The following is a 10,258-nucleotide window of genomic DNA, read 5'->3' as shown; positions in this document are numbered from 1 at the left end:
CAAAACTAGCCGCCTCCCGCAGGACGGCCTACGCACACAAAGGCACACACATTCCAATGCCCGGAGCCGACGTCAGAGGGGCCCCGTAGCACTCAGAGCCATTCTGGGTAGCTCGTTGTCCTGGGTCCCGGTCGGTGTTTGGGAAGCAAAAAAACGGCTTTCCCCCGGCAGCTCGCGCACGCGTTGCAGATCAGGTCCGCGCTGGGGAGTTCGGGCACAATAGTTCGCCCGCCGAACTCATTCCGTCACAACGGCGATGGGGCTAGAGGATGGCGGCGATTTCAGCACAAAGCCCGCTTCATCGAACGCATCCTAGCTGAAGCGACGGAGAGTGGGGGATGCGCGTCTTGTTCCCCAGTCGTAATTGGGTGGCAATCCTGCATCGCAGCTCGCCATTCTTAACAGCGCCCGCAAGCGCACGTGTGGTCTCGGCTTTAGAACTGAGCGAACGCGCAGCGAGCGAACGAGGTTCTGGGATTCGATTCCGCAACCTCGTGCTTAGCAGCCCAACACCACAGCCACTAAGCAACGACGGCGGGTGAAAGCGGAGGAAGATGGCATGGCGAAAGCGTGAGAACAAAAGCGTAATGCCACGCAAAATGGGCTCTGCGGCGACGATGGCTACGAAATGGCGCCAGATTAGGGTGCGTGGGCTGTTTACCGGTGACGCCATCGATATCATATATGGAAAGAAAGCGCTGCATGAGCGGAAGTCTGTCTGCGGCGGCTGCTGCGAATTCCGCCCACGAGTCAGCCACGCGCTGTCTCTCGCAATCTCCCGATTAGCGAGGCCGCTGCACCACACTTCGCTCCGTTTGTAACGTGCCGCACGAGGCAGATTGTGAGCGCCAGACAGTATATCGCGAAACGAAAAGACGTATAGGGCTGCGCTCAAATTTCGTAATAATGAGTATCGTAATCGTCGGTGAATTCTTATTCACTTTATTCTTTTTTCTAAGGCAAACAGTTTGAAGTTTGAATGTCAATATAGCAGCGAACGTGCGCCGCCGTAAGGTTTCTGGACCGCAGAAACGATGCATGACGCAATAGTGCAGATTTAACGCGCCGCCGGCATTAGACAATGCCCTATGCCGAGGAAAGGAAGACAACGAAGGTGAAGACTACGCCTCACGGAGCCGTGCTGGTGGCGGCAGTGCCATCGTGGCGAAATCTGAGGCGGTGATCTTGACGTCTATGGCACGATTTTTTTTCGCGTCAGTGTTACTTTAAAAAAGAAATAATACCTTAAATGCACTGTCATTTGTTGTTGCCTCATGGATTTAAATACAGGTTTAAATTATCAAGTGCACTTAGGTATCCCTACGTGGATAAATGCAAAAGCATTGCGACGTCTCTCCGTTGACGCCTCGGCCTCGTTCGCGATCTTGCGTTGACTTTCAGAGGATGCGGGCGCAGCCACTGACTGAGAAGCTTGTGGAGAACGCTGTGCGCGAAGGCGAGCTTTCTGGTTCTTTTTCTTTCCACCACACGGCCGGCACTGCCCCAGCCGCGGATGGACGGATGGATGCTGTGAGCGTCCCCTTGGGAACGCGGCGGTGGTTTGAGCCACCAGGGTCTTGTTATTATTTCGCCTAATGTCACACCTATCTTTTAAAAAACTGAAAGAAAGCCAGAAGAATTCCAATCACTAAACTTTCTGACCCCCTATTTTGAACTTTGTTCTTGTACGCCTCCGTTGTGTGTTGTCTCCCAATTTTTCTCCCACCAAATTTCCAATCACCTCTTACTGATCTTTATTGCGGACATGTTTACTTTCCCCCTGCTCTTGCTGAACCCAAGGGCTTCAAGGGAGCCACAGAGGCCTAAATCAACCGCTGGGCAGATACCTTCACATTCTTATAAAATGCGCTCCATCGCTTCCCTAGCTTTACCGCAGCAAGCACATATGCATCTTCTTGCTTGTTCTACCTCGCTTGATAAGAGAGCGTTCTAAAGCATCCTGATCCCGCATCGAAATGTAAAGAATTTCCCTTTGACTTATCATAACTTTTTTAGAACGCAGCTCTTTAGCGCCCGTTCCCACGTTTCGCGTCGGCTTCGCCATCGTGCCTCGTCGTAACCAAGGTCCTCATCCGCGTGCTGCTCTAGCGGCGCGCGCTCCTATTCTGGACATTCCGCCATTTTCTTCGATGCGTGACGTAGGCGCGACGTAAACAAAATGGCGCTGGTGTCACCGTTTTGCTTACGTAACGTGACGCCAACTTGACGTTTCGCCTAAGAAACTGTAATGAAGGCACTGAATGTAGCGTTATCGGTAAAGCAAAACAGTTTTCCTCCGCAGTGAAAATAAAGCAGCTGTCTCAAAGCGTATGATTATTCCGTCGAAAACGCTTCTCGCTTCCGTCGTCTGCTGCGTACAAGCCGTCGTCTGTTTCAATAGCTAGGATGCGTGTCCCCGGAAAATGGAATGAGTCATCGCATGCTGACGCCAACGCACTTGTTTTCTTGCTTGAGACAACACACGCGACCTACCAGTGGGGATGCGCGCACGTTCTAGGCCACGTTGTCGCTATCTCATGAAACGCAAGTGACTCAGCCCGACTCGGCTGGCTGAGAAACGGCCGAATATCACCGATAGCGTTGCGCACGCCAGAGATATCCACTAGCGCGACGCAAGCGCCGTCGCTGCCATCTCTTGTTCATTTCGCTGGTTACTCGCACCGCGGGAGGAAACTTCAAGGCGCCGCCATGAGTACATTTCTTTTTATAAATTAGAAAGAGGCCATTGTCATAACTTTTGATTGTGCGAAAAGGCGTTAATCTTGATTACGATACAAATGCAGCAGTGAAAAGTGGACAACATGGCCGAAAGTTTGCTATGTTCAACCAATATTATTTCATATAGACGCGTTCTTTTAAAATATGATGGCCCCAAACACAAATGCCAACACCATCCGAGAGCGACGCCAATACAATGAGCACGGGTTATGAACAAAAGATTTTCGTGGCGCCAAACGACGGGGAAAATGTGGCGATACGCATTCCTCTCGGCTGCCATTGTATATGGCTGCTCATTAGCATAATTCGCGCGGCTCGTCGCAGCAAAAATTATGGCGGAAAATCTCAGCAATGGCGGCCCAGCGCAACGTCACGCATCGTCAAAATGACGTTTACGAAACAGCCCTTCCTGTGACGCTCCTCACGAGATATTGCTTCAGCCAATCAGCAAGCTGGCATGGCGCATATCTTGGATCGCCACCACATATTCGCGCAATTGCAGATGCATTGCACTGGCTTCTGCACGCTACCGCTCGCATTCTTTTTGAAGCGCTAACATCACAATATATCTGCCAAGGACCAAAATGTATTAGTCCATAAAATTTGCAGCTCCACGTCACGTTTCGTCATCTTGATGAAAACGCAAAATGACATTTCGCAAAACTTCCGTTTCCCGGCACAAATTTCAAGGCAAGTGAGCTCTCCACAACCAATCAGAGAGTCAACATGGCGGAAGATGTCGGCCGTGCAGCCGCCATGCGTGTCCAGAATAGCACCCTTGCTCTCCCCTTGTTCTCTAAAGCCGGATCACGTGTTCTCGCCTATCCTCTCGCCACCTTCCTCCTCACAGCGTCGTTGCGGTGACTCTCGCCGCTACCGTCCACTCCGCCGTCGCCGTCCCTTCTCCCGCTGTCGCGGCAGTGCCACGGTGCCGGGGCCGGGCGCTCCTTGCCGCCGCCTACGCGTCGCTGGCTGTACGGCTCTCAACCGTGTCTCTCGCTTCGCCGTTTGCAGGGCGTGTTCCTCAGGGGCATTTGCCGCCTCTGGCAGTGCTTGCGCCTGGCTGTCCTTCTCCCACCTCCACTCTTGCCCAATACTTCTCCTTACCTGGCGCGATGCCGTTGCAGTGACTCGAAAGACAAGGATAGCCTTTCGTCCCCTTCTACTTTCCAGCCCAACCTTGTGTGGCCACATTGAGGCCTGTCTGTAAGTGAATGAGTGTGTGACCTCTACTAAATACTCATGTTCTCCACCCACTTCCTCATTTCACCTCAGAAGAAACATTAAATAATAATTTCTAATCAACCCCCTCTCCGCGGCAGTGACCCACTAAAATATGGCGCGATGGCATATCGCCGGATCGCCGGCTCGATAGCGGCGGATCGCGGTGTGTGCTGCGCAATCCGAAACGCCGTATCACCTCCGTTCGGCACTGCGTGTTCTGTATGCGGTTGGTTGTTGTTGAATTAACGCAGCAGCTGCACTCAAAAATCGCATTACCAAGAAACGTAATTGTCGGCAAATTTTCTTTCATTCATAATTTCGTTCTTTCCTCTTACGTAGTTACTCATGACAAGTTTCTTTTCAATTACCGCCACCCATGAGATTATCTCAGCCTCTGACTTTCCGCTTGATGTTCTTTGTTGCCGTGTTGCTCACCATACAGGTCGCATACTTGCCGGTAAGCTTCCCAATTCTGTTCCTTCACTGTGAATCAATGTTTTTCTTGTGCAAATATATGTACACTCTGCCAGCCCATTTACTTTCCTCCACATTCCACAGTCGTTCTTCATAATCAATTTTGCTCTGAGCTTCCCTCACTTCAAAACTTCTCCAACTGATATCACCCTGCATAGTTTCATTTGTAGTCTTCCGGCGAACGCCCAATGCGAGGTCTTCCACTGACCTCTGGTTGCCATTCAGTCCTGATTGTACCCCTAAGTTCAAGCAAACAACCGCATGTCCAAATGTAAGTCCTGGAACTATTACACAGTTGAAATTTGTCAGCACCACCTTCTTTTCCATGTGGTTCTCTTTCATGCTTTTCTTTTTCTCTAAAACCACCTCATCATTGCGTTGGAATGATACGGCTCTTATTTTTCGCACGTAATTTAACGCCGCTTTCCCTTCCAGTTTGTTCCAATTTTCGTCTAGGATAGGTTGTAGTAGAGTTCCAAACTTTTTGCCTAGTAAGTTTATGTGGTTCCAAAATATTCTAGGTGCGGCTTCCTTTTCTCACTTGTATCTGACAAACAACGTTCACGTTCACCTTTTATCGTAGTTTGATCAATAGATCTTTTCCCCCGGTGTACTTCCCGTTTTCTGTCTATTTCAACATGCGGCAACTGCGCTTTTCTTCTTTATCTTTATTGCCGCCTTCTGCTGTCGTGATGGTTTTTGTCGTTCATCGATCACTATCCGTATCTCCCGATTCCACCAGCTTTTCGGTTTCCTTTTTCCTTTCCAACAAACGTGGTGTTTCTCTTTCCTTGGTTTTCTCGTCATTACATTGAAAAGCTCACTATATTCATAGACCTTGCATGGCCATTTGCCAAGTTCTTTGACGATTCAGCGTTTAAATTTGGACTGGCCATTCCTCTCTCCTTGCTTTTCTTTTCCAACTACATAGTCACACGTGTACTTATCTTTATCGGGCGACCACGTTTCGCCGCCTAACAAATGTTATCGCAACGCGCGGGACGCGCCTGCATGTATCCGAAGTTTCTGGGAAGTTATCGATGCTTCTATCCGCTGTCTGTTGTCGCCGAACCTTGTGTTATCTGATTTCATCGCCTGATGCGAATGGTGTAGAAGTTTGTGGAAGGCACGCGGGTCCCAACGATTAGTCTGGAACGTTCGACGACTGCCGTATAAAAGCCGACGCGCTTCACCCGCTGGTCAGATTTTCGACGATCGCCGACTGTGTTCGCCGCTATCGTTGTGCTTTAAGTTTAGCCTGTCTCTGTGGGCACCGGTTCGCCAAATAAAAGCTATTTTTGTCTTTCACAGTATTGCTACTGTGTTCTTTAACGTAACTATTACGTGACATCTGGTTAAGGTGCTTTTCGTCTATGTGCCAGACGCCCCTGACAAGCCGTGATCCAAGCCCGGACCGCAAAGAGAGCCCCAACGTAGTCCCGGACCATCGACCAAGCCGTCGGCTACAACAGCTGCCCGCGGAGCACGGACTTCTACCTGAGAAGAACAAGAATATTGTGGCCAAGGCAACCCCAGTGGCAGCCCCAGCATCCCCCATCGTGCTACAGCAGCCCAGAGAACAACCGAATTTCCGCGGTTCCACATTTGAGGACCCGGAAAACTGGCTGGAAACGTATGAGAGGGTCGCAACGTTTAACAGCTGGGCAAGCGACGACAAGCTGCGACATGTCTAGTTCGCATTGGAGGACGCCGCCAGGACGTGGTTCGAGAATCGAGAAGCCTCCTTGACCACGTGGGACCTGTTCCGAAGCGGCTTCCTGGAAACATTTACAAGCGTCGTGCGAAAAGAGCGGGTACTGGAGATCAGAGCGCAGCTGCCGAATGAGAAGATCGCGATCTTCACTGAGGAAATGAGCCGTCTGTACCGTCACGCCGACCCGAAATGTGCGAGAAGAAAGTCCGCCTACTGATGCGTGGTGTAAAGGGGGAACTTTATTTAATTGTACGAAGCCCACCGAAGACCGTCGACGAGTTTCTTCGTGAGGCCACCAGCATCGAGAAAACACTCAAGATGCGAAACCGGCATTTCGACCGCCGCACGATCTCTACAAACTACGCTGTAGTTCAATCACTGGCCACCGACGATCAACGCGAGACTATCCCAGCGGTCATACGGGAGGAGCTGCATAAGTTATGCCCAAGGGCGCAGTCCCAAGTGCATTCAATCGCTGAAATCGTCAAAGAATAGGTTCAGCGATCGCTCGGAGTTCCCGAGGTACAACCACAATCATCGCAGCACCAGCCAGAAGCGACGACCTACGCCGCCGTCACCCACCGTCAAGGTCATCCTCCACTACCGCGCCACGGCCCTGTAACGCCGCAATTCCGTCGACCACCGCCGCCGCCGCCAGCACGCCCAACCGTCGCCCAGCGCAGCTACCCGAGGAAGACAGACGTTTGGCGCACTCCTGACCACCGCCCGCTATGCTACCACTGCGGGGAAGCCGGCCATGTGTACCGCCGATGCCCATACCGCGACCTGGGATTGCGAGTGTTCACCGTCAACGCACCGCGCCCTCGGTGTTAGGTATGGCCGGACGCCATGGGCCATACCTCATCCTCCTCACCTTCTCATGGTCGTGGCATCGGGTGTGCCTACCTCGTCCCCTCACTATACCCCTGCGCCGGAGCCCACGAGCGCCGGAGAGGTCATTCACTCTTCCGCTCCTCTCATGCTCGTGGCATCGGGTGTGCCTACCCCGTCCCCTCAATCTACCCCTGCGCCGGAGCCCACGAGCGCCGGAGAGGTCATTCACTCTTCCGCTCCTCTCATGCTCGTGGCATCGGGCGTGCCTACCTCGTCCCCTCACTATACCCCTGCGCCGGAGCCCACGAGCGCCGGAGAGGTCATTCACTCTTCCGCTCCTCTCATGCTCGTGGCATCGGGCGTGCCTACCTCGTCCCCTCACTATACCCCTGCGCCGGAGCCCACGAGCGCCGGAGAGGTCATTCACTCTTCCGCTCCTCTCATGCTCGTGGCATCGGGCGTGCCTACCTCGTCCCCTCAATCTACCCCTGCGCCGGAGCCCACGAGCGCCGGAGAGGTCATTCACTCTTCCGCTCCTCTCATGCTCGTGGCATCGGGTGTGCCTACCCCGTCCCCTCACTCTACCCCTGCACCGGAGCCCACGAGCGCCGGAGAGGTCATTCACTCTTCCGCTCCTCTCATGCTCGTGGCATCGGGCGTGCCTACCTCGTCCCCTCACTATACCCCTGCGCCGGAGCCCACGAGCGCCGGAGAGGTCATTCACTCTTCCGCTCCTCTCATGCTCGTGGCATCGGGTGTGCCTACCCCGTCCCCTCAATCTACCCCTGCGCCGGAGCCCACGAGCGCCGGAGAGGTCATTCACTCTTCCGCTCCTCTCATGCTCGTGGCATCGGGCGTGCCTACCTCGTCCCCTCACCAAACCCCTGCGCCGGAGCCCACGAGCGCCGGAGAGGTCATTCACTCTTCCGCTCCTCTCATGCTCGTGGCATCGGGCGTGCCTACCTCGTCCCCTCACTATACCCCTGCGCCGGAGCCCACGAGCGCCGGAGAGGTCATTCACTCTTCCGCTCCTCTCATGCTCGTGGCATCGGGTGTGCCTACCCCGTCCCCTCACTCTACCCCTGCGCCGGAGCCCACGAGCGCCGGAGAGGTCATTCACTCTTCCGCTCCTCTCATGCTCGTGGCATCGGGCGTGCCTACCTCGTCCCCTCACTATACCCCTGCGCCGGAGCCCACGAGCGCCGGAGAGGTCATTCACTCTTCCGCTCCTCTCATGCTCGTGGCATCGGGCGTGCCTATCTCGTCCCCTCACTATACCCCTGCGCCGGAGCCCACGAGCGCCGGAGAGGTCATTCACTCTTCCGCTCCTCTCATGCTCGTGGCATCGGGCGTGCCTACCTCGTCCCCTCACTATACCCCTGCGCCGGAGCCCATGAGCGCCGGAGAGGTCATTCACTCTTCCGCTCCTCTCATGGTCGTGGCATCGGGTGTGCCTACCTCGTCCCCTCACTCTACCCCTGCGCCGGAGCCCACGAGCGCCGGAGAGGTCATTCACTCTTCCGCTCCTCTCATGCTCGTGGCATCGGGTGTGCCTACCCCGTCCCCTCAATCTACCCCTGCGCCGGAGCCCACGAGCGCCGGAGAGGTCATTCACTCTTCCGCTCCTCTCATGCTCGTGGCATCGGGTGTGCCTACCCCGTCCCCTCAATCTACCCCTGCGCCGGAGCCCACGAGCGTCGGAGAGGTCATTCACTCTTCCGCTCCTCTCATGCTCGTGGCATCGGGCGTGCCTACCTCGTCCCCTCACTATACCCCTGCGCTGGAGCCCACGAGCGCCGGAGAGGTCATTCACTCTTCCGCTCCTCTCATGCTCGTGGCATCGGGCGTGCCTACCTCGTCCCCTCACTATACCCCTGCGCCGGAGCCCACGAGCGCCGGAGAGGTCATTCACTCTTCCGCTCCTCTCATGCTCGTGGCATCGGGTGTGCCTACCTCGTCCCCTCACTATACCCCTGCGCCGGAGCCCACGAGCGCCGGAGAGGTCATTCACTCTTCCGCTCCTCTCATGCTCGTGGCATCGGGTGTGCCTACCCCGTCCCTTCAATCTACCCCTGCGCCGGAGCCCACGAGCGCCGGAGAGGTCATTCACTCTTCCGCTCCTCTCATGCTCGTGGCATCGGGCGTGCCTACCTCGTCCCCTCACTATACCCCTGCGCCAGAGCCCACGAGCGCCGGAGAGGTCATTCACTCTTCCGCTCCTCTCATGCTCGTGGCATCGGGTGTGCCTACCCCGTCCCCTCAATCTACCCCTGCGCCGGAGCCCACGAGCGCCGGAGAGGTCATTCACTCTTCCGCTCCTCTCATGCTCGTGGCATCGGGTGTGCCTACCTCGTCCCCTCACTATACCCCTGCGCCGGAGCCCACGAGCGCCGGAGAGGTCATTCACTCTTCCGCTCCTCTCATGCTCGTGGCATCGGGCGTGCCTACCTCGTCCCCTCAATCTACCCCTGCGCCGGAGCCCACGAGCGCCGGAGAGGTCATTCACTCTTCCGCTCCTCTCATGCTCGTGGCATCGGGTGTGCCTACCCCGTCCCCTCAATCTACCCCTGCGCCGGAGCCCACGAGCGCCGGAGAGGTCATTCACTCTTCCGCTCCTCTCATGCTCGTGGCATCGGGTGTGCCTACCTCGTCCCCTCACTCTACCCCTGCGCCGGAGCCCACGAGCGCCGGAGAGGTCATTCACTCTTCCGCTCCTCTCATGCTCGTGGCATCGGGTGTGCCTACCTCGTCCCCTCACTATACCCCTGCGCCGGAGCCCACGAGCGCCGGAGAGGTCATTCACTCTACCAACTCGCCGGATTCTTCGAAAAGAGGATCGACTTCTCCTTCCCGTGCCTGGTATTGCAGGAGGAGGGGCCTTCTCTCTGTGCCTGTCACGTGTCATCGACGCAAGCAAGATCCCGCCCACACGATTGTAGCAGAGCCTATTTAAGGGCCTCCGAATTGTAGACTTCATACCATGTACTTCATACTTGATACTTCATTCTCTTATTATTTTCTTTCAACTACCTTTGAATAAACAGTGCAAGTTTCGCACTAGCAAATCGTCGTCTCGCCCTTGCTCGGTCGCCATGGTCTGCCGGAGGCCTGCAGCTCGCCGACAACGCCACGCTATCCAATAAGGAATGTCGGTGGAGCTTTGAGAGACAGGTCGCTTGCAGTGGGATCGCCTTCAAATGCAACAAACTCGTCACTAACGGAGGGATCGCCCAGAGGGGTGCAACATCGGGAAGGTGAACGCCCTCGTGACAT

This window comes from Dermacentor albipictus, chromosome 5 (genome assembly GCF_038994185.2).
Source record: "Dermacentor albipictus isolate Rhodes 1998 colony chromosome 5, USDA_Dalb.pri_finalv2, whole genome shotgun sequence".
Taxonomy (NCBI): domain Eukaryota; kingdom Metazoa; phylum Arthropoda; class Arachnida; order Ixodida; family Ixodidae; genus Dermacentor; species Dermacentor albipictus.
Note: the sequence above shows the minus strand (reverse complement) of the source record.